Below are 23,887 nucleotides of genomic sequence, written 5' to 3' on the forward strand. Positions count from 1 at the left end.
AACCTATTTGTTATACTTTGTGTCTTAGAAAAGTATTCAACCACTCTTGAACACGACACTTTTTGTTCACCTGGGTTGGGAAATCCTTTGCCTAACATTTAATCAAACCATATTGAAAGTCTCCAGCCGGTTTCTGGGTATTAACTTTGGGTTAATTGTCACCAAACCATCTACAGTGTCGTTATGTGTTCAAGAGGTCAGTGCAATAAACCATTCATCTGCAAAATATCTGTCATCCATCTTGACCATCCCTGCATCAGTCCTTGCAACTATATTTCTTCAAACTTGATCTATGATTTCGTGTTGTGGGCTTGCCTACGACGGATCGCTTTCTATCGACTTCAGCTTATTATCTAGAAAGATGATCTAGAAATCATCAGTACCTTGGAATCTACATGCCTCAATGGCAGGTTTCTCGCCTTCGACGATAGGTTGCATCATTGACCTTTGATCAAAGGATTCCGTGACATGTTCGACATCAACTCATCTATTCACATTTCATGGATTGTACTGGGTACTTTGAGAGCCATTAACATTACTGGTGGTTTCTCTCACACTTGTTAACAGTTTACATCGACTGGTAATCAAGTGGTTTCTACCATGTTTGACTTCGACACATTCATTCACATGGATAGAATCGTACTATTTCGGGAAGTAGAAATCAAGACCCTGGATCTAGTTTCCACCATCCAGGCTGCGAGGAATTTTTTTATTCATTATACAGTGGACTATTCATAAACAGATGGCTGCACCCATACTGTGTCTACATATGTCTATACTTGTGATGTATTACAAGATCACTCCTATATCAGAGTAGTTTAGTTAGTTTTCTAGTCAGTTTTGATCTGAGTATGGGAATGCCTACCTCAGTGATGATATGATCACATATATATATTTTGTATTGAATGTTTTCACAGGTTCCAACCAGGCTCTCCACAAGATGATCCTCGAAATGATAAAGTACTTCACTTTTCTTATATGACAAATACTATCTATTACAAACTTCGCACTTTACGGGGCAATTTGTTACACAAAATATTGTCACCATGACATTTTGCAATCAATGTGAGTCTATCACCACTCATACTGTCCTCCTTTGCAAGTCTTAAACCTCAGCTCTTCATGTCAGGCCTTAAAAATGAGAGAAAGTCCTTGAAAATCTCTAAAACTCTGGTTCCGCACTTTCTCTTAACATTACCTGTGGTCCCGCACCGCCTGGTCATGTCCCCTACGGACCTGCCCGCTTTGTCTCTAAAGGAAAGGGTGCGGACCCCTGTATAAGTCAGAAAGGCGCAAGTTTATTATTAAAAATTCACTTTGGGTTAATTCTGGACGCTTCTAGAAGGAATCTTGAGGTGGCAAGTTTGCTCCTAGGTGGTTCATGCATCCCATAACTAATGGAGCTAACCCCTTGATGTGAGGAGCTTATCCCTTTGAAGGAGGACTCTATCCCTTTGAAGGTGGACCTGGTAACTTCCTTCCTCTACACTATAAAATGAGGCATTGGGCTGGTTGCTAGGGAGGTTGAAAGCTGAATATTTTTTAGGGTAAATGTTGTTGGAATTTAGACTTCCTAATTGAGCTTGAGAGGAGAGATTACATACCTTTTGATCTCATTGGGAAGAGTGTGAAGCTTGTCAAAGTAGAGGAGATTCTTGCTGGACCCTAGGAGGAGCTTGTACAACATCAAGGCACCAAGGTTGTAAAGTTCTTCTTTTTTTAAAGTTAATACAATCAAGTTCATTTTTCTCAATAAGCTGTCTTCTATGGTTTATTTCATGAATTCCTTGATCATCATGATAAATATGGTTTATTATATTGGCTATGCAGGTGTTATTTGATGTGTGCTTGTTTGTGTTTGTAGGTTCTTTAAAAGGAAACTCATTTGGATGGTCGAAGCGTGGCTGCCACAAACTAGCGTTGGACTTAAGGTAGGGTCTAAAACATCTCTTGGCTTTTATTTATAAATTGCAATATTTAGATAAAGGTAGAATTTGCTTGTTTTGCTTGTCGCTAGATATCTTTAGATACTAGAGAGATCGGTATTGTCCGCAAGAATGATTTATCTGGCTGACAATTTGACTCTAGGTACCTTGCACGCCTTGTGAAAGGCCTTGAGGCATTGCAATCTGCTATACCTATTCCTTCTAAAAATTTCAATAAAATGATATTTCTCTTGTTCATGGTGGTAAAGGTCAGAGATTCTTATAGCGCGGTTAGCAAGAGTGCTGAGCACCGCAAGTTTCTGAGCTGGAAAATGATGATATCTGGCATGGAGAAATTGTTCCATGTGAGTTTTCTTTCAAAAAACTAGGTGACTAACAAAACCATCATCCATCCTAGAAAGGAGGATATACAGGAAGGGAAGGGAACCATTCTCCTCCACTTCCATGGTGAACTTGATGGAGACTGAAAGAGAATTAAGGTGGTTTACAAACAGATTTAATTTCTCCTGCCCATGAGGCTAGATGACACATGTATCAACCACGAACCTTTTCCACTTCTTAGGGCGAAATTTAGCAGTGGCTAAAGCCTTGGTTTCAAAATCCTCCATAAACAAGTTAGAAATGATAGGGGAGAGAGGGGAACCCATCACAACACTGCAATTTTGCTCATAAAGACTCAATATAATGAATCCATAAATTCATAAATAAGAGAATTAGGGAAGATAAAAGTATTAGTGGCAAAATGAAAATTAATACACTTGAAATCTAAGAAATACATCTGAATTTTTACCCTTTATGTCTAAAGAATACATCTAAGTTTCAATCATATATGTCCAAGGAAGAACTCTAAGCTATGGCAACAATAAGCTTGACCATCTATATGCATATACATTTGAGAAATGCATAATTTAAGTATTAAGAGAAAGATCATGGCAATTAAATTAGTTTCTTTTGGTAGCTTTTTACAAACAACACTTTTTTGTACTTTAGTGACTCCTTTTGCAACTATCAATAAGTCTTTCCTACCAAATTTTGTTGATTTTTTTTCTATTGGCACAATTCTTTTTCACAGCATCTCATTGAGAAATTTTTTTATGAGTTCAAAGACCACAATGGTGTAATCTCAAGGCATTTTCTAGCCACTTGTGTAGCTGTGGTCTAAGAAAAGTTAAAGGGGTTTTTCTCAGCTAAATTCTCAAAGGATTTTAACTTTTTTTTATACACTTGTAATTTTCATGGGACTAAAGCTCCTCAATCTCATCTAGACCATTAGCATCTTAAATTAGGTACACATATACATTAATATCTAAGGTGTACATTTCTTTCAACCTCTCCGGCTCCCAATATCCTTTTTAGACCTTCAAGGAAGATTCTTATAATCCTTGGATATAACTAGATTAGTACATTAAAAAATGGCTTTGTGACATCCCAAAAAAATTAATAGAAGGTAGGTTCTACCCAACCAGAGACCTACCATTTTCTAAAATATGTGTGCAACTTATTGTCCAGGGAAAAATAAAGAGGGTTGACATCATTTCCATAACAAAAACTCAATGTCACTTTGTACTACATCTCAACAGACATCAACTTGTAAATTTATGATAGGCTGACACATCTTCATTTGTACAGTCCCTGAGTTTAATAATTCCTCTCCCCATGGAAAACTTGGTCGTGCAACATTGTTCTCATGGCTCTAAGTAAAAACCACTTAAAACCCCAACTTATACAAATATGAAAAATGGTTAAATAAAATTACAAATTTATCAAATGATAAATACTTGCAAATGAAGAAAAACCTACAACCCTAAATCCATGATTTGATAAATGTGTTCACCCAACTGACATTAGGTGAATCTGTTGATGAACAAGTGTCTTAATTTATATTTTCTCTGGTAAGAATGGCACATATCTTTGCCACCAATATTTTTACTAGATTCGACCCTCCAAACATGCTGTTCAAACCAATCACCCACATCATTGACATTTTTTGATGGAGTTGGTGTGCAAAGAAGGCTTTGAATGGCATAATGTTGTAGGTTCAAAACCCTATGAGATCCATGCCCACCACCACCGATGACAATTTGGTGTTGAACTTTCATCCATGAAGGTACAAAGGATAATTTCAACCTTGATCTTTGTAGTGAATTCATAAGCTTCACAATTGGTTGTTGCCAATAACTAGTATCATACAAGGTCATAAGCGTTGGCTTGCCAACCGTCTTGAGGCTTCAAAAGGCATTGAGGCAATTCTCTCTACATCAAGATGATGTCTAGATATTTTTCTATCAAGAAAGACCCTTTGAATACCAACTCTATAAGTATTATACCAACCAAGCTAAAGTGATAGAGGTGAAGATGCAGATGGTGACAATAGTGGAGATAGAGGTTGAGGTGACTGAGAATGCCCCAATGAATGTTGAAGTTGGGGAAGACATTAAAGATATACCAGGGGGGCTTGAACCCATGACTCCTTCAAGCACTTGTCAAAAGTGATGATTTATCATAATTTCTTCCTTTTTCCATGGCAAAGACCTCCAAATATCTTTCTGAAAACCAAAATAACTTTCCCCCTTCCCTAGAAATGCATAACTTTGCTACCATTTTTGACTAGAGCAATAATGGGAGTAAACTAACGATACTAACACGATGGCTAGTCACGACTCACTATAATGAAACTTTGATTTTTCAATCATACAGAGATAATCACTAAAACTAGCATTCCCACAAAGCAGGGGAAGGGAACAACGAAGAGGAAGTTAAATTTTGATGATATGCAAACATATTGAATGTAAAAACAATTGATTTAAACAAGTGTTGCAGGTCAGCTTAATGTTTGCCACTCAAGTAGAAAACATGCTCTATAAAAAATTACATAAAACATTATAACTTGAATTCATAAGTGCTAAATTAACAATGATTAATACGCAAATCCAATCATATAGTCTTGCTTTGGAATAAATTGAGATGTCTAGACATTTACAATTTTACTCTTACATAAATAATGATGGGAAGTAACTCCTGGTAAGTATATTTCTTTAAATTTTATTCTTGTCTTGTTCTTCTTTTATCTGATACCTTGACATTTTAAGAAGATAAGCACTTTTCTAAGTGAATTAGTGACTTATTCCATTTTTTCTCTATGTTCATCTCTCATTTTAAATATTTCATTCCATTTCTCATTGGATTTCATAAATTCATGCACGCCGATATTTTCATCCTAGAATCCCACTCATTGTTCCTAATCATAACTTTATGCCTTTCATTATTCTTTATCATAACTTTATGCCTATCGAGATTTTTCTTGTGGGATCTGGTTCCATACATCCCATCCTTTTCTTTGTCCAGGAGTTATCTCATCCTAACATGCCATGATTAATATGTAATTCTATATGAAGTATAGAATCCCTACAGCTCTACACATTCTTATTTTTTATAATTATTTGATGCCATTAAACGCATACATAACCTGGAGCTCCACAATTTCTCTTCCTCTTGATTCACCCGTCAAGGAAATCATGTGCTATAAATGAATGGGAATGGAGAAGTGTAGTATGTTAAATGAATTGTTGTAGTTTTTGGCAATTTTATGTGGTCAATGAAAGAAAAAACACATTGAGGGTGACCCATTTTCGATATGTGTGCACAAAAATAATCAAGGATGACACTAGCCATTGGCCATTTTCAATATGTGTGCACAAAAATAATCAAAGATGAATATGGCCATTATCAATTGAAACAAAAACTTGTACCCCGTTAGCTCAAACTATTGACTTGACACGTCAGTTCGATAATGAAGACACTTCTAATTTTGAAATGAATGATTGGGTGCCCATCAAATTTCCTGCATAAATAGTCGATGGCCTCATCAATTTGATCTGTAGTAAGATATTTGCCTTTGGACATCATGGTTGGATTTAGTATGGAGCACTTTGTTCCAGAATGCAAGTTAATTATGATGAGTGGTGTGTTTCAAGCATTTAAGAATGCATGAAGAAAGGCTTGTTCATCCCCTATTATAGTTTTCCTTGTGCCTATGGAAAGAGGTATCATGTGAAGCCCATAAAATTCTTTGGTCCCTACAAATCCGCCTTGACTATGTAGGTACGATCTTTTCTTGTATAGAGTACTTAGATGGGATTTCAATTTTGATATGTGTCAAATTCATATTTTTTTCCTATGCAGTTCACTTTTGTAGGTGTCTGAAACAATCATTGCCCCTACATATCTCAAGGTTTGGGATGGATTAGACAAAAGGTAATGGCTTCGTTTTAAGGAAGTATATGAACTGAAACTAGAGAGTGGAGGGACATTTTATGGTAGTGGAGAGAAATTGTGGGTAGAATCTTACAAAATCAAGAGAACAAATGTAAAGGAAGAAACTCTCATATTCATTAAATCTCTACTGCATTAATCCCTCATTTTGGCCTTCCTTTTGCCCCTCTCATTTCTAGCTTAATATTTGGCAGAAGGAGTAAGACAAAGTTAAGCTAGTTTATTGAATATATAAATTCATGATAGAGTTTTTTCTTCTTTGTTGCATCCATGCTAATGAACTCCAACTGTATGTACGTCCTCTGCCCCTTTTTCCTTTGAAAACTCAACCCAAGGGAGAAAGATAATTTTTATGGCTTCTAAGTTTGTAATAAAATAAAACCAACTGCGATGCAATGTACTTGTGAAATTACGATGTTGTGTGGTAGTATAAATGGACTTAGACTATGGACAATTCGATTCTTTTAGGCAATAAGATTTGAATTATGCAACAATATAAGCATGATGAACACAATTGTACAGAATGGTAAACAAATTCATATAAAATTCATAAAATGTGTTGGGTAGAAGCAGACCATCTCAAGGTTCTCGCACCTAGTCATAGTCCTAATAAAAATGATATTCATGTAAGTGCTTCCAAGATGTGCTTGTTAGGAATACCATTATTATAACATGTATCTCCACAAGACCATTTACTTCTCTTTCCTTAGCTTTTCATAAGCTTCAAAACCCATTCCCTGTGTTGATATTTAAATATTGGGGCCTTCCAAGTCCATTGGAGCAAGACCACTAACTTGACTAGTAGGTTTTGCTCTACAATTGTACTTTGAAGTTTCATGCAAACTTTGTGTCAATGGTTGCATATACATCTCAATAGTTGCTTCCCATGACTCAATAATTTTTCTTTGGTGCTTTAAGGATTGTTTAAGTTCTGATGCAGGAGATGCTTGCACTTCCATTGTAAGTGATTCATTTAACATTTGTATTGAAAACATAGCTTGCAGACCAAGTCATGGGATCAAGTAGTTTGAATTAAGTAAATAAAATTTCCAAAATCTAGAATTTCATCAAAAAATCTTGTCATTACATGGGAAATCCTTGATATCAGCAGTAGTGGAAGACTGGGTGAGGGTAGTGCAAAGGCCGAGGTGGTTGGTGTGATGGTAAATGGTGCCTTTCTCTAGAATATGACAAATGGGCTTAGAATCATGATTTGGCATGTATGTTATATCTGTTAGTTATGTCCACTGGAGACTGGTATTTCATCATTTTGGACCACCACAAAGTGTAGAGAGCCACAAGAGAGCTACAGGATAATCATATTTTCTTAGAGAATAGCTGGTGATAACCCAGAAAACCGTACTCTGAAGTGTTTGAAAATAAAAAGCAGTCTTTTAAGGATTCATTACCAAGTGTTTAATGTCTCTTCACAATGAATAGATTAACCTTGGTATGTTGAAATCCAAGTAATTCTAATTTGAAGTTCTACATATGGATTTCAACATTAACAAAAATTAAAGGTAAATAAGTCAGAATACCATGAAAAACTTGCTGCCCTCCTGGCCAAACATAAGGATCTCCGCATCCTATTTGAGAAACAAGCACAGATATTGCAAGGCCTACAGGGTATTATCCTTAGGTAGGGGGTTCTTCATTTCTCTCATTCTTCAAACATGGGTGCCAATAGTTCGAGCCTTCCCACCAAATTGGCACTTTCTTTCTTCAAATATTTCCTGTATTCTCGAACACCTCATATTTCATTCACTGATTCCATGGATGATTCCACCATTGCGTTTTTGCATTCCCAAACACCTACTATTTCGTTTACCATTTCCATTCACAATTACACCACCATCATGACATTCCCCCTCTCCTCCTCCTCCTTCCACCAAATCCATATCCAAATCTGGCACCCCATCATTTCTCTTGCCATCTCTAGTTGATGATCTATTGAAATCCAAATTCACACATGTGTCTGAGAAGACAAAAGCATCAAAGAAACAACTGCTTCTTTCTTCCCCTTGATCTTTAGTCATGTGGCATGCTTTCCCCAACTTGCAACTTCTTTAGATTTCACTAGACCTTAACCCACAGTTAGTTTGATTTTCCCTAGGCTTTGTCGTCCTTGTCAGCAGACTCAAACCCTGGTTAGGCGGCTTGCATCTACTACCACTTTTGTTAACCCGCTCAAGATCCATATGTTCATCATGTATTGATTTGCATATACCTATCGTCATTGGATTAGATATTGATAGAGGACGAAAGGGTGAGGGAAACCCTCCCATTTTAAAACACCTTCAGTGTAATGAAACTTGAGCAATTAGATTGAAGAATTTTGAAATCGTTAAATAACGAATCCATACAGGTGAGTATAGTTTTAGATAGAGGAGGAATGACTTGTTGTAGAGTTTTGTGAACCCAACGTTTCAGACTACCAAGTGAGTCCATCATCAAGGGAGAATGCGTCAATAGATATTCTAAGATCTTAATGATGTATCCCAGAGCTATAATTAGGGTATAATTTTGAGATTACTTGTTTTTAGTAGTGATTGATGATGCATCATTTTTTTAAGTAATTAGTGACTTAGGTGGCAGGAAATGCCATAATATTTTTTTTCCAATATTAAAAAAAAAATATTTTCGAATTAATATTAATGCAAAGTTGGAATTTAAGTCATATAACATATATTAAATGTACTTCTCATTTATAACATAATATTCTAATATGTATAATATATAATATTCAAGCACTATAAAAAATTTCATAATAATGAAAGTAATTTCATAAGAACCTAGTATTTCTATGTTCATAATGTACATTCATACTAGATAAACAACTTGATATCCAATTTAAAAACGAGTATCCTAAGTTCAATGGATATGACCTTGATAACAAAAATTATAGATATGCATGAAAAGATATGTCTTTAACTAAAGGACATGTGTCCTCTACTAATTAACTAAAAATTCTCCTTATAGTTATTTTTCATAATGTATTTGACCCACTTATTAGCCCACTCCCATTTTGGATAATTTGTTAGCCTTTTAATTGAATTCCCTATAGATGTGATCAAAGGATATAACCTTGAATATTCTAATTAACTCCATAACTCTAATCATCCACTAATCCAATAAAGAAGTGTTTAAGGAAGTATAACCTTTTAGTCAATTTGTAACAACGTTTGATTCCCCTTTCACTTGTAAGTTTATATTGCCGAAGTGACACAGTTAAAACGACTAACATAAATGACTAATTTGTATTAGTAGAGTACTTGTTATGTAGTTTTATTTTTCTTCCTAGACTAAATTAGTCACTAATGTTAGTAATTTTTAATTGTATTACTTATTTGCTAGTCACATATTTTAATCTGGGACTAAATTAGTCATTTATGTTAGTCTTTTTTACTTCAATCACTTAAAATTGCTCATTTTTTGTAGTATTTCACAGGGAAAATCTAGGGCAGCTAATGTTTTTAGTCATCTAGTCACTAATTTCATCATTTTATACTAGTGCATGGATTGCTTAAATTCTCCTTTGTCTTCTATTTGAATAATTATCTACTTGTGCATGCCTATTATTGCTAATATTTATATAACAAAGTTACCAACTTAACAAGAATTATCACCTCAAAACAACAACTCTAGCCCAAAAAACCCCTATTTTTGCATGAAAAAGCATTAAAAAAACACCCCAAAAATTTGAAGTATTAATGGTGCATCAATGTTGTTATTTTTTCATCTTAATATTTTAACATTTGATAAGAAATGGAATTGAAAATCAAATTTTTTTTGCACAAACACATAAAAAAATGGCTTGAAAATGAAAATTGTTGATGTTGCATCAACACTTTTTTTTGCGAGTTCAAATTCCAACACTATTTAGGAATGATGTTAAATATAAAATATCATGACTCCAAAAAACCATAAAATTTCTAACAATTTTCATCCATAGTGTAAACGAAAAAATATCACAACTCTTAAAAACCATAAAATTGTAACAATTCTCATCCATTGCATTACAAATAAAATATCACGACACCGAAAAACCTTAAAATTCTAACTGTTTTCAACTATGACATTAAAAATAAAATATTATGACTCCAAAAAAACCTTATATTTTGACAATTTTTAACCATGAAATTAAAACCAAAGATCATGACTACAAAAAAACCTTAAGTTTTCAACATATTTGAAACATGGCATTATAAACCAATTATTATGACTCAAAAAACCATTAAAAATGAGAACTTAAAAAAAAAGAGCCATTACACCAAGAGTAATTTTTATTTTAAAGGCCAAAAGTATAGTTCTTTTGAAATCTTAGCCTAAAACAACTTGTCCCATTGCAATGAAAACTTAAAAATCAACCATCAAATTGAAGTGATCATTTTTTAATGAGACATTAAATTGCAACAGTTTTTTAACTATGGTCTATCAAATCATAACAATAAATAATATCATGATAATATCACCATATAATTTAAAAATTTAACATTAATTCCTAATATTTTATTACTTTTAATCAAAATATCAATACTAAGTTGATTGAACGAAACATAAATTATTTCTCAAAGTTATTGTTGCATTGTGGATATTCGAAACAAATGAATTCTTCATAATTAAAATATATAATCTAAAAACATATAAATGACTCATAACTTCATGTAAGATCATATGCATGTTAAAATATTTATTTCAAGTTTCCATGCAAACATCATTTCAATAAAGTTTCTTAGTTAATTATTCAAATTTACTCGTAGGTTCTCGAACACCATCCTCATTTCTTCGATTCAAATCGTCACCTGGAGGAAATCCTTTATTGTCATTATCTATGATTTTGAAATATTCACTTGGGGGAAATTCATCATCGTTGTTTGTGCTTTTGAAACTATCACTTGGATGAAATCCATCTTTTCCATTGGTGCTTTTGAAGTCCTTTCTCGGAGGAAATCCATCATCATCATTGGTTCTTTTCAAATCAACTCTTGGAGAAAATTCATCATCATTATCAATGCTTTTGAAACTCTTACTTGGAGGAAATACTTTAGTATCCTCATATTTTCCATTGAAATCCTTGTTTAAAGAAAATCCTTCACCATCCTCACCTATTCCTTCAAAATTATCACTTAGAGTAAATCCATTATCATTGTTTGTGCTTTTGAAATTCTCACTTAGAGGAAATCCATCATCACCATTTGTTGTTTTTAAATCTTCGCTCAAAGGAATTCATCATCATCATTAGTGCCTTTGAAATTCTAACTCGGAGAGAATGCATTATTCTCACTTGTGCCTCTAAAATTCTTGTTTGGAAGAAATTTTTCATTCTCCCCTTCATTAGTGGTGCCTTTATAATCCTTAGGATTAGGAATTTCTTGATTAATATGATCAATATCATTATTTATACTTTTATCAAACTCCTTACTAAGTGAAAAAATTGACTCTCTATTCATAATGAAAACATTCTTGTTATATTCATCAATACAAATAAAGTTGTTGTGTGAACAAGATGTTGATGTTGTAGAAATATAAACTTTTCTATCACATGAATCGATGACATTTCATAGAAAATGTTGAAAGATACAAATTCTCTCTCTCCCAATGATAATTTATAACTCATAGAATGAAAATTTCCCTCCAAAGTTTCTCCCCAAAAATTTCACCCAAAAAAATATCCTTCAAAAAAATTGTTTGAATGCTTTTCCTCCAAAATTTCTCTCCAAAATTTATTCCAAAACATTCTACTAAATTTCTTTCTTAAAAATTTCAACCCTACTTTCTACTCAATTTTCCCACACAAAATTTATTTTAATACTTTCCTTCAAAAATGAAATAAAACTTTTATTTTAATTATTTAACATTAATGGGGTAAGTATGTCAATTTTTACAATTTGTAATTTGTATACGCCATTTAACGAAAGTTAATCTGAACTCTCTTAGATATATATTAATTTTCTTTAATTTTAATTTAATCTCACATCAAACAAAACCTAAAGTAATTCCACAATATTCACTATATATTATATTTTATGATTACTATTCCCAACATCACATCAAACCTTGTGGAGAATTCTCTAAAACCCTTCAAGTGATTTGCTAAGGAGCAACAAAGTCATCGAGAAGGCATTCAATGGGGAGACTTTTGCATTTAAAAAGTTAGTTCTCCTTTTATTTTTACTATTTAAAAGCGAATTTGGGTAAATATGTTGTTTTATATATATATATATATATATATATATATATATATATATATATATGTCAAATTTCAAGTTAAAATCCACAAAATATATTACATTTAGAAGATTTATAGGGAAAAAGCATAATAAAAAAAAACAAAAAACAAAAAACAACGAAAAAAACAAAACAAAACAAACCTATATTTGTAGAATTTTTAGAAGAAAAAAAAATGATTTTTTAAAAATTTTAAATGGGAAAATCATTTTTATTTTTATTTTCTTGTTACATTCATTTTTTAAACTTTTTTTATACTATTGAGAAACAAATCTTAAACTAAAAATGAAAAAAAAGTTTAATTTTCTAATTTTATAACAAAGTTAGAAAATAAAAATTAAAAAACAAAAATATAAATTATAAGATACAACCAAAAAAATATATATTCAAATTTTAAAATGAATTATATATATATATATATATATATATAAAAAAATTAAAATAAAAATTAAAATTTGAAAATTGAAAATAATAAAAATTAAGTTAAAAATAAAAACAAAAAACAAAACAAATATACAAAAAAAAACTTAAAATTAATAGATATAAACGAATAGTCAAATTCACCACCATAGGGTGGTGGCACGACTAATGCAGCAGAGGATCCCTATTGCTTTAGTTGTGTCGCGGTATTTTTGCCCCGAACACAGTGGAGGGTGATTCCAAGAATCATTCTCCTTCGTGTTGGGGGCGAAAGAGCCGTGACATGGCCAAAGTAGTGGGGGTCTACCTTGTTGCTCTTGAAAAAGAAAATAAAATATGTTATTTTTTTAAGCTTTTTTGGTTCAAATTTTCCCATAAAAATCATTTATTTGACATGTCATATTCACCAAAAACGTCCCAAAATGTGTATTTTATTATTATATCTATTCAAAATGTGAATTTTTTTGTCAATTTTTTCAAATTATTATTTTTTTAGTGACAATTATTTGATGTACATTGAAATATTAATTAACAATACACAAATAAATAGAAAATCTTGGTTTTAAAATATTGACCTTTTTTTCACCGTGCAAAACAAACAAAGATTTCATTACAAAAAAAAATGAAAAATAAAAAAACACAAACCTAAAAACTCTTTAAAAACAAACATCTCACGGAAGAAGAAGAAGAAAAAGAATACTTCAAAATTGTTAAATAACCAACATTTAAAAAATAATTATCCATACTAAATATATACGAAAATTTAAAGTGTTAAAGATAAGCCTCTAAAAAAAGGAGTTAATGTTCCATCAACACTTTTCAAAATTAGCATGGAAAACACTAAAATTTAAAAAAGAAATGTCCATACTTAATATATAAGAAAATTTAAAGTGTCAAAAATATGCTCCAAATAAAATGTTGATGTTGTATCAACACTTTTCAAAATCGGATGATTGTTTGCAACCTCTAAAACAATGAGAACTCGATATAATTCTCGTTGAGTTAACAACTTTCTTATATGTCATTTCTAGTCACCTAACATCTCCTTCTAGCACTGTCTATATGTTACCCTCATATCCAGGTGTTCATTCTTCTTGCATATAATCACTTCTTCATGTTTTGATTCAATAAATAATAGTGTTGAGGAAGACTTCTAAAAGGAATTATATTTGAGGGGTCATATATAACTAAGATTCTACCTGTATTTTTCTCCATCCTACAAAGTTAATCCTTGGATTGATACTAAGTCACTTGTGCTATCTCAATTTGAGTCTACAATCTCATGATGTAGGACCTTTATTGTGGCATATATAACATTAAACATTGGGATTTAACATTTATAGAAATGGTTGAGGCATTCTTATAATTTGGTTAGGCACCTGATCACATCATAGCTCCTGCAATCATGTTCTTTGTGTCCAAATTTTGTACGTGAGAAACAATAACCAAATAACTTTTTTTCATACCTACATGTATAGGGAGATCATGACCTTATATAATTATTCCTCAGAAGAACCTCAATCATTTGTTGATTTCCAACACTTTCTTCATTGTTTATTGTGTATCCTTTCTGAAGATTCCATGTCATGGGAGATTCCATTCCTTTATTCTGGCTTCTTTCTCTATGTGAATTGTATCTACCTTTTTCCTTCATATCATCATCTTAAGAGTCAATGAAATGGGCATGCTTAATTTTGATTCATCATTTACTTAAGAACTTCAAGGGAGTTGTTGTATGAAATGAATGTTTGATCGAGCTTGCTGGAATGATACTCCTTTCATGTGCTTCGTAGACCTTTGTTCTTGGGTTTCTCACAACCTTCTTAATAACCAAGACCAATTCTAGTGAGGGGAGACATTTGCATGCTAAGAATGTGATCTAGATATTTTGTCCCTTTATGAAGTTTTCATTTGAGCTGCTATAATTATTCTTTCAAGAGGATAACTTGTTCCTCTAGTCTTTGACAAATATGTTCCTTCTCAGTTAGTTGTTCTAAAAACACTCGTTTTCACTTTTTATCTTCTTATAGTTTGACTTTGAGACTAATAATGTTGTCTTCGTTTATATTTTTTTGACGGAGTTATTTCATTGATTAACCATCCCTCTCTCTGAGGATATTTATTTTCCTCAATGCACTTATAAATGCATCTTCACAGTATATTTTTTCTTTAGGTTCTTATGTTTCAACGATGAATAATATTTCACCTCCTTCATCATTGGTCACACTTTCATTTCTTTCATTGTAACTTTTTTATTTTGAGTAGAAGTTATCCTTCTTATTAAATTGATTCTCCTTTTGATGCTTAGACTTGAATCTTGACACATCATAAATATAATTAAGCTTAGCATAAGGAAATTTTGAAGAATAATGTCTTATCCCTCCATATTCAAAGCACTTGATAGGGAGCTTACCTTTGAACTTTCCAGTTCCCTTGTTTTAGTTTTGGACAAACTTGGCTTCTTCTTCATCAAAGGTAATGTCTACTTGATCTTCATGTTTTTTCTCTTCTTTGGTTGCTTAGAATGTTGCTTCCTTAAATCCAAATTTTACCTCCTTTATTCTTAGCTCATATGTTGAGAGTCTTCCATGAATCATAACCACAATCATTTTTTCCACCTTTGGCAGTTTGTTAAGGGCCAATAATTTGGGATTGAATCTTCATGGAAGTGAACTCAATACCCTTCGAACAAAAACATTATCATTGACTTCTTCACTGATACATGCAATGGAGTTGACAATATTATCTACTTCAAGAAAATATGAAGCAATATCCTCATATTCTTCCATTTTTTAACTTTTGGATTGGCCCATAAGAGATTGTAGCCTAGATTCTGTTACTTTTGTGTCCCCTTCAAAATAATTTTTGAGTTTATTCCATACTTCATGAGCTGACTTACATTTGATTACTTCAAAAAATTCTAAGTCTCCAATCCACTTAAGATAACATGTTTACCTTGTGCATTGCATGTATAAAATCCCTTATCAAATGAATCTATTGGAAGCGAGTTAGGAACCTTATAAACAATTTATACAATTCCCCACACATCATCTCCCAAGGAAACACCATATGTCTCCTTTATTATTTTCCAAAAAGCATAGTTAGATCCATCAAACATAGGAGGCTTGCCCACTACTTTGATCATGGAAATTTTTTCTCAGAGTCAACCTTCTAGTAGTTAACTATTTCTTCAGGCAACTTTCTGGAGCCTTATAAACAATTTATACAATTTCCCACACATCATCTCCCAAGGAAACGCCATATGTCTCCTTTATTATTTTTCAAAAAGCGTAGTTAGATCCATCGAACATAGGAGGATTTCCCACTACTTTGATCATGGAAATTTTTTTCTCAGAGTCAACCTTCTAGTAGTTAACTATTTCCTTAGGCAACTTTCTCTTATACCACTTGTTGGACCAAAGTACACACTGAGAACGCAGGGGGTTGGGGTGAATGAGTGTGGCAACAATTTTACTATTTCACAACTTCTCATCAATGGAAATTTATGTAGCAATGAATCATAACCATTTCTAGCATATCAACGAATAGAACAATGCATCATCATATCAAGAATACATTAAGAATCCATCACATAATTACAAGGAGACACAATCTTTTTACATGGAAACCCATATGGTAGAATACCACAAATTCTTCTTCGTCTTATTCTTAATTTACTACATATATGTGCAAAAACTGACCTACTAGAGGTAACCACAGCCAAAATATGCAAGATTCTAATTATGGTAGGAAAAAACATGATTGAGGAACAAACCTCGAAAATGGTCAAGCAATAAATCACTGTAGACTACAACCTAATTGAAGCACCAACCTCAAACTTGAGCAAGCTTTGACCTACTCTAGGCTTAGAATTGATTGAGGCACCAACCTCTATAATATGTAAGATTTGACTTGGTGTAGGATCCAACTTGATTAAGGCTCCAACCTTAATGGAGGGACCCACCTCCTTCAACTTCTTGTGAACCTCTTCTCAAAATATTTCAAATTGGACACACCTTGTCTTCAACCAACATAAGCTTCAAATTGAATAACTTGGTGATGTTATATTGTTTTCAAAAACCTATCATAAATTGTCCAAACTCAGTTTTAACCTTCTCATCAATATGGTCACATAAAACTCATCTTCGAACCTATTTCTACCATATATTCAACTTCACTGCAACCTGCTTATAAGCCCCTCATTCATATAATAGAGATTTTCATCATCAAAATATATATCAACAAGGATTTTAATGCCTTCCAAATTATTCATCTCCGATCCATGATCACCATGCTTCTTCTAGGATCTAATTTGGACATGAAACGAGTCCATAAACCCCTGAAAACCATGTAAAATTAAAAAATCATTAATTGTTCTACATAATGCCCCTTTCAGGGCACATTCTATAGAGTGGGTGGTTTCTGGCAATTTTTCTAAAAAATTTCTATTTTTGGCTTACTAATAATTTCATAAAATAAACATTAGCAACACGAATAAAAAATTAATTTCTAACCTGACAAACATCGGGCTCGAACTTGCGTCTTGGCAAAACAATACATATTCACAACTAATAGTCCCACGTTATGTTACTTAATATACCATGCCCTTGTTTTGTTTAATTTTTTTCATTAACCTTCCATAAGGAGAACACCAAGATCTGACTCGTGGTCAATCCAAAACCAAAACTCAACTATATATATATATATATATGCCCATGTTTCAATGTCAACTATGTTGTGCCATATAGCTTCAAAGCAATTCTCTCCTAGCTATATTGTATACCATAAAAATATACCAAGGCCTCTGGGCTTGGGTTCTAGAAAATAAAAATCGAGTGAGGCCTCTAGGCTTGACTCATAGACATTACAAATAGAGTGTGGCATGTAGGATTGGGTTAACCACTACAAAAATAATAATTGATTCTCCTCTGTCTTAGCCAAACATAGTACAATAATGATGTTCTTTCATTAATCAACCCTACAACAATGATTCCCCTCGAGCTCAACTAAACACTACAAAAAGATAGCAATTCTCCTCAGGCTTGGTCAAATATAATAAAATAATGATGCTCTTCATCTAGTCCACATTGCAACAAGGATGCCCCTTGAGTTCAACCAAATCGCACTACAACAAAAATCCTCCTCGGGCTCAACTATTAAACATTATAACAATAATTCTTGGCCAAATCGCACTACAATAATGATGCCCCTCGCACTCATCCAGTCACTGAAAGAATGAGGATGATCCTTGGGCTTAACCAAATAACAATGTAAAAAACAATGATGATGCCCCTTGAGCTGACCCAGTTAACACTATATCTAAATAACGATGCCCCTCAACTTGGCCAGTAAATAAATGATGATTCCCCTTGGCTCATTCAATCAACACTGTAAAAAAATATTGATTCACCTTAACTGTTCTAGTCATCAAAAACAACATTTCCCTTCAGCTCATCCAATCAATATTGTAACAAAAAAAGAATGCCCTTTAGATCATCTAGACAAAACTATAACAAAAATAATGCTTCCCCTTGGCTAGGTCAGTCAATAATGAATGTTTTAACCTTGTACAGATAATACCTACAATTGAATCTTTAAGAAAAAGAAAATATGTAATAGCGAGAACGAAAAATTTACACAAATTTTTTTCTTCTTAAACACAAAACCAAGAACATTACATTGATTTTTCATAATATTAATTTCAATATTATAATACATTACATACATGTTGAAGCACTCATAAACCCCTAATCCATTAGCCTCAGATTAGAACATAAGTGTAGTTTGTTTTACCAGATCTAGAAAATCATGGAAAAAACCATCATGATAAAAACATTTGCAAAACCATGGGTAAAATTGGCCAAAAAAATTATTTTGGGGTGTTTCCCTGAACCCCACCCATGGGGTGCTTGCAAGCCCCTCTCGAACCCATTTTCGTATGTGTTTGACATAATTCATTCAAATAATATAACACACACCTAAGAAAAAAAAAACAGTGATGCCACATACCTCGCTTAGCCAACATTGTAACGAAATAATGATCCCCTTGACTTAGCCACACAACCCTATAAACAAAATAATGATGCCCCTTGGCTTGGCTAGTCAATCACTATAAAAAAATTAATGATGCCCCTCAATTCCGCCAGTCAAGCACTGCAACGATGATGCCCCTTGGGCTCAAACACAGAGTATCAACAAACTATTTTCTAACATAACCAATCACACTAATTAACCAAAGAATTTATTCGTCGTGAAACTCATATGAAATGATGTGTGTTAAATTATATTATTTCATGTGGAGCTTGGCGATATGTATATATACATAATTATGCAGACTTGGGGCATAAAGGGTTGACCATAAAATCCAAGGCTTAATCAATGTCAAATACGACCAACCTTTGGCACTTTATGTTTTACCCAATATGACCATGCTATATGACCTTATACCCAAGGTTCCATGGGAGTTTGCATGATGAAATCAACATGACATCATCAATCCACATAGATTCCCATAAGGGGTGCCATGTGTCACCCATATTTGAACTATTAACCAATAAGAATGCTCCAAATCTACTTGTCATGTGGCAGTTCCTAGAGATGGCAGTTCCTAGTGGTGTCACATCACCATGTTGATTGTACTCATTGATGTTATCTCTTCTTTTACATCACAATGTGGGGGAGATGTTTTAGTTTCCATAAATGAGTGTAAGCATTTAAATGCCATCTCAATATGGGAGAGATGTAGTGTATATAACCTGTAACATTAGCTCAAAAAATAACATGAAAATGCAATTTCAACTAAATTTAAAAAAATAGTAATAAGTAAAGACTAATAAAAATAATAAGTCTATTCAATTCAATGTGTTGCTTCAGAGGCAATCTACATCCCAATACAGGGGAATGATGTAGTTTTTTTTAACTCTAGAGACCAATATGGAGATGTTGTAGTCCCTATAAATATGTGTAAACATTTAAATTTCTCCTTAATATGGGAGAGATGTCATGTCCTTAAGATGAAGCATTGCACAAAAAAAAATTAATAATAATGTTAGGTCCCTATAATACTAGTGATTCCCCCATTATTATTGTCATTGTAGCCCTTATTGTTATTGTTGTTCCCCTATTGTCCTCATATTGTTATTATTGTGCCCCATAAAAGCCCACTATTGTTATTGTTGTGCCCTTATATTATTATTGTTATGTCAACTTTGATTTTATTGCAACCCCTTAGACTCCTATATATAGAAATGAGGTTTTGTCATTTGTATCATCCAAGAATTATACATTTTTGTAACATAAAGGAGGTTTCCCCCTCAAAGAGGCTTGTTTTGAAGTCATTGATCTATCTTTTCTTTTATTTTGTGACCTGGTTACATAACGTTTGGTATGAGAGCTTTGGATTCTAGAGTTTCACTACTCCAAATAGGTCATCGTGGAATTTTCTCTATAACTTTTTTTCTACTATGTTTCAGAAATCGCAATTAAAACTCATTTGAGCCGAAATCTCGATGAACCTCGAGTCCAAATTTTTGATCTTGTCTCGCTATGTTTTCTAAGATATGATCCAAGGAAGGCAGAGTTTTTGCAAGCTCCCGAATTATATCGCAAACAGGTGACCTGGGGAAAATCATCATAACTTTCTCTTTGAGCATCAGATTGAAATTTATTAAAATATTACAAAAAGAGGATGGATTGTAGTTTTCTTTGAATTGGTTTTAGGTCCTAAGGCTAAAACAGTGACACATGGCACTTCGTACAAGTTTGCTCCACTGAACAAGTCTATAATCAGGTTATCGTGGGCTATTTGGCATAACTCTTCCTTGTAGAATCCAATATTGATCAGCCTTGAGGGGTTGGAAATAGGTCTCAGAGGGCTACCGTAAGATGCAATTTTAGACCTTGGAATACAACAGCTTCAATATTGAGCTCCTAGAAAGTGAAAAATGGTGTGTAGTTTTTTTAAAATTTTGCATAAGTTTGGTTTGAAAAATTAGTTTGAAGGAATTCAAGGGGCATAATGAAGCATTACAATTATTAATTGATGCCCCGAATAAATAAAATGGAAACACCTAGTAAGAAAACTGAAATCTCTAGCATTACTCATGAAGACGAGGAAGAAATGCAACATGATATATCAAAATTATGAGACCAATTGCAACAAAATTCATTGTCACAAAAAGAACAGAAGCTAAGATAGATATTTTAAAGAAATTTGTGGAAGCTAAGATGGATTCTTTAAAGAAAGGTGTGCAAGCTAAGATTGATGGTATAGAATAAAAAATTAAATGCAACATGGAATATTTGAAGACATGCATGGAAGATAAGATGGATGGTATATAAGAAAACATAAAAGGCAACATGGAAGATTTGAAGACATATTTGACAAATTTGCTACAAGAAATTCTCACTAATGGTGAAAGGGTAGTAAAGGAAACTCATGATGAGAACAAAAGAAATATTAATCATGATTTCATAGACTCTAACGGTGGATTGAAGACCCACCATGTTCCAAAGATCGATATGAGAAAGTTTGATGGCAAGGATCCTGTTGGGCCGCCAAATTAACATCAATTTTCACTCCATTTTCACCTTTATCCTCATTTTGTCACCTCATTTCATCATATTATCATTACATAACCCTATATTTCCATTACCATATGAGTTTATATTTTCATTTTCCAAAGTTATTAATTTCATGTATTTAGAGTGAATTTATGATTAAAAGTTAGAGAAATAACATGTATTTGCTTATACCTAAAAGTGGCTTGAGTTTGATGACATGTGTAGATCATTTGGAAGTTTCCAAGGCACCCTTATGTGGCCTCCCAAGATAAAATTCGAATTTCAACTCAAGAGGTGGACCATATTCCAAGGAGAAAGATCATGGAGATTTTGATGTGTCATGGGATTTGTATCTAGTATTTAGGGATAAGTTGAGACAAGTATGGGTCTAGTAGATATTTAAGGGATCTACATTTATTGAGTAGATATCCCTAATTCATGTATAAATAAGAGGAGCATCCTTCAAAGAAAGGAGGAGGGAGAGAAAACAATTATCAGTTATTCACTAGCATTAGATTTATGTTCATTCAACATGAATAATACCACTTTCTCCAAATCATGAGTTATGAGCGTTGTTTGATTCTTAAGGTGTGATAGTTGTTCATGTGTGCTCATTGAGGAATGGAAGGATCCCCATACTGAGATAAATGCACTTTGTTGTAAAGTAATGTTGTGAATATACTAATTTTAATTATGATGTTCATCTTATTTCTTTCTTGTAAATACTTGTAGATAATTTCAATATGAATTCATTTTATGGCCATGTTTTGTTGTGTGAAGGTTGATCTCCTTTCAGTAGCTAGTTTTGATGTGAGAAGGACAACCAGGAACTCCTAAGTTAGGAGTCTCTTCTCCATGGGCTAGATTAAATTGAAATAAGATTTACTTTCTCATATGCTTTCCTAGATTACATTTATATGTGAATATTGATTCCCTTTCAGTATATAGTTTTTATGTGAGAAGGGCAATCAAGTCCTCCTAAGTTAGGAGACTCTTCTCCATGAGCTAAGAATTGAACTGAAAACAATATTTACTTGCTTCCATTTATATGCTTTCTTTCTTGCTTTCTTAGGTGTTTGGTAATGTTATTATAGGAAGATTGTAGAAGGACAATTAGGACTCTTGAACAAGAGACTCTTCTCTATCTTCTAAAGTAAAATAATTCCATTGATCAAACATTTTTTATGCTTTCATAAAATAGATCCGATAGTTTAGATTTGTAGTATGCATTTCCATTCTAAACAAACTTCCTACACATGTTTCATCTAAGGTCCCATATATTTTGGTTTGCTTCTAAGTTTACGATACCCCAGATTTATAAATTAAATGACAGGGATTTAGCAGACAACTAAATCGCCCAACATTTTGGTGCCGTTGTCGGGGAAGCAAACTTAAATGTAAGCTAGTTAGGAAGATTGTTTAGGAAGAATTTGTATTTAGGATCATTTAGGGTTAGTTGCATTTAGGAATTTTCATTTAAGTTTATTCTCATACAGAAAACATAGAAATAGAACACAAATCAAAAACCCCCCATTCACTAAAAAAGAAAACAAAAACACAATAAAAATGATGAGTATAAGTTTGGAACAACTCGCTCAGATCCTAGCAAGTGTCAGGATCTCCTCTTCTTGCGAAGAAGAGATCTTGACAGTAGCCAAAAGCTTAACTACTCCTCTAGAAGAAAACAATGAATTAACATTTGAAGAATCATCTTGTATATCTAATGATGAACAATTATTTGAACAGGAGAATGAGGAGGACAAAGAGAAGTTGCAGCATGATCTGAATCAGAGTGGAAATCACGCCTATGAAAGCCTTATCGACAAGTGGTTTCGATGGTTTCAAACAAGTACGAGGTTAGATCAATTTTGTTTTTATTTCATTAAATCACATTCACAAAAACTAGATTCGATCATCCTTGTATATTTTCATTTTAAAATTGGGAAATTGAAAATGAATATATTTTTACTACTATTGCGTGAATGGTTACACTGGAAATTTAATTACACATAATAGTTTGTAATTTTCAATTAGCATAGAGTAGGTAGGATCATATTTTATGTTTCGAATAAGTATGCTCTCCTCCTGTGTTTTCACACAATCTCGAGGATCAGAAAGTAGAATGTTTATAAATGTTTTCAGGGTTTGCAATATAGTTGTCTCCATTCGCTAAAAAATTTTCATCCTAAATCAATAAATTTTCCATATTGTTTTAGGATTAGAATAAAATTTAAATTCTAAAAAAAATGATTTTACAACAATATAAAAATTTAAAAAAAATAGAATAAATTCAATTTAAAAAAAAAAAAAAAAAAAGACAAGATTTTGATTTTAACATAAAAATTCTTAGGAAAAAATTTAATTTCTTTTTATTTTTATTTATTTATTTTTCTAGTAACATAAACAAATTAGGAATAGAATATTTTTATTTTTTTTTTAGTTTAAACACAAAAAAAAAA

The 23,887-nt window shown here is 32.7% G+C and overlaps 1 pseudogene; it reads left to right on the plus strand.

Moving 5' to 3' along the window:
- LOC149208836 (fasciclin-like arabinogalactan protein 17) overlaps positions 1–23,887 on the plus strand; it is a 77,804-nt pseudogene that overhangs the window by 26,341 nt on the left and 27,576 nt on the right.

The sequence above is a fragment of the Pinus tabuliformis genome, chromosome 1_2 (genome assembly GCF_031772625.1).
Source record: "Pinus tabuliformis cultivar Carrire ecotype Pingquan chromosome 1_2, CPIR1, whole genome shotgun sequence".
NCBI lineage: Eukaryota > Viridiplantae > Streptophyta > Pinopsida > Pinales > Pinaceae > Pinus > Pinus tabuliformis.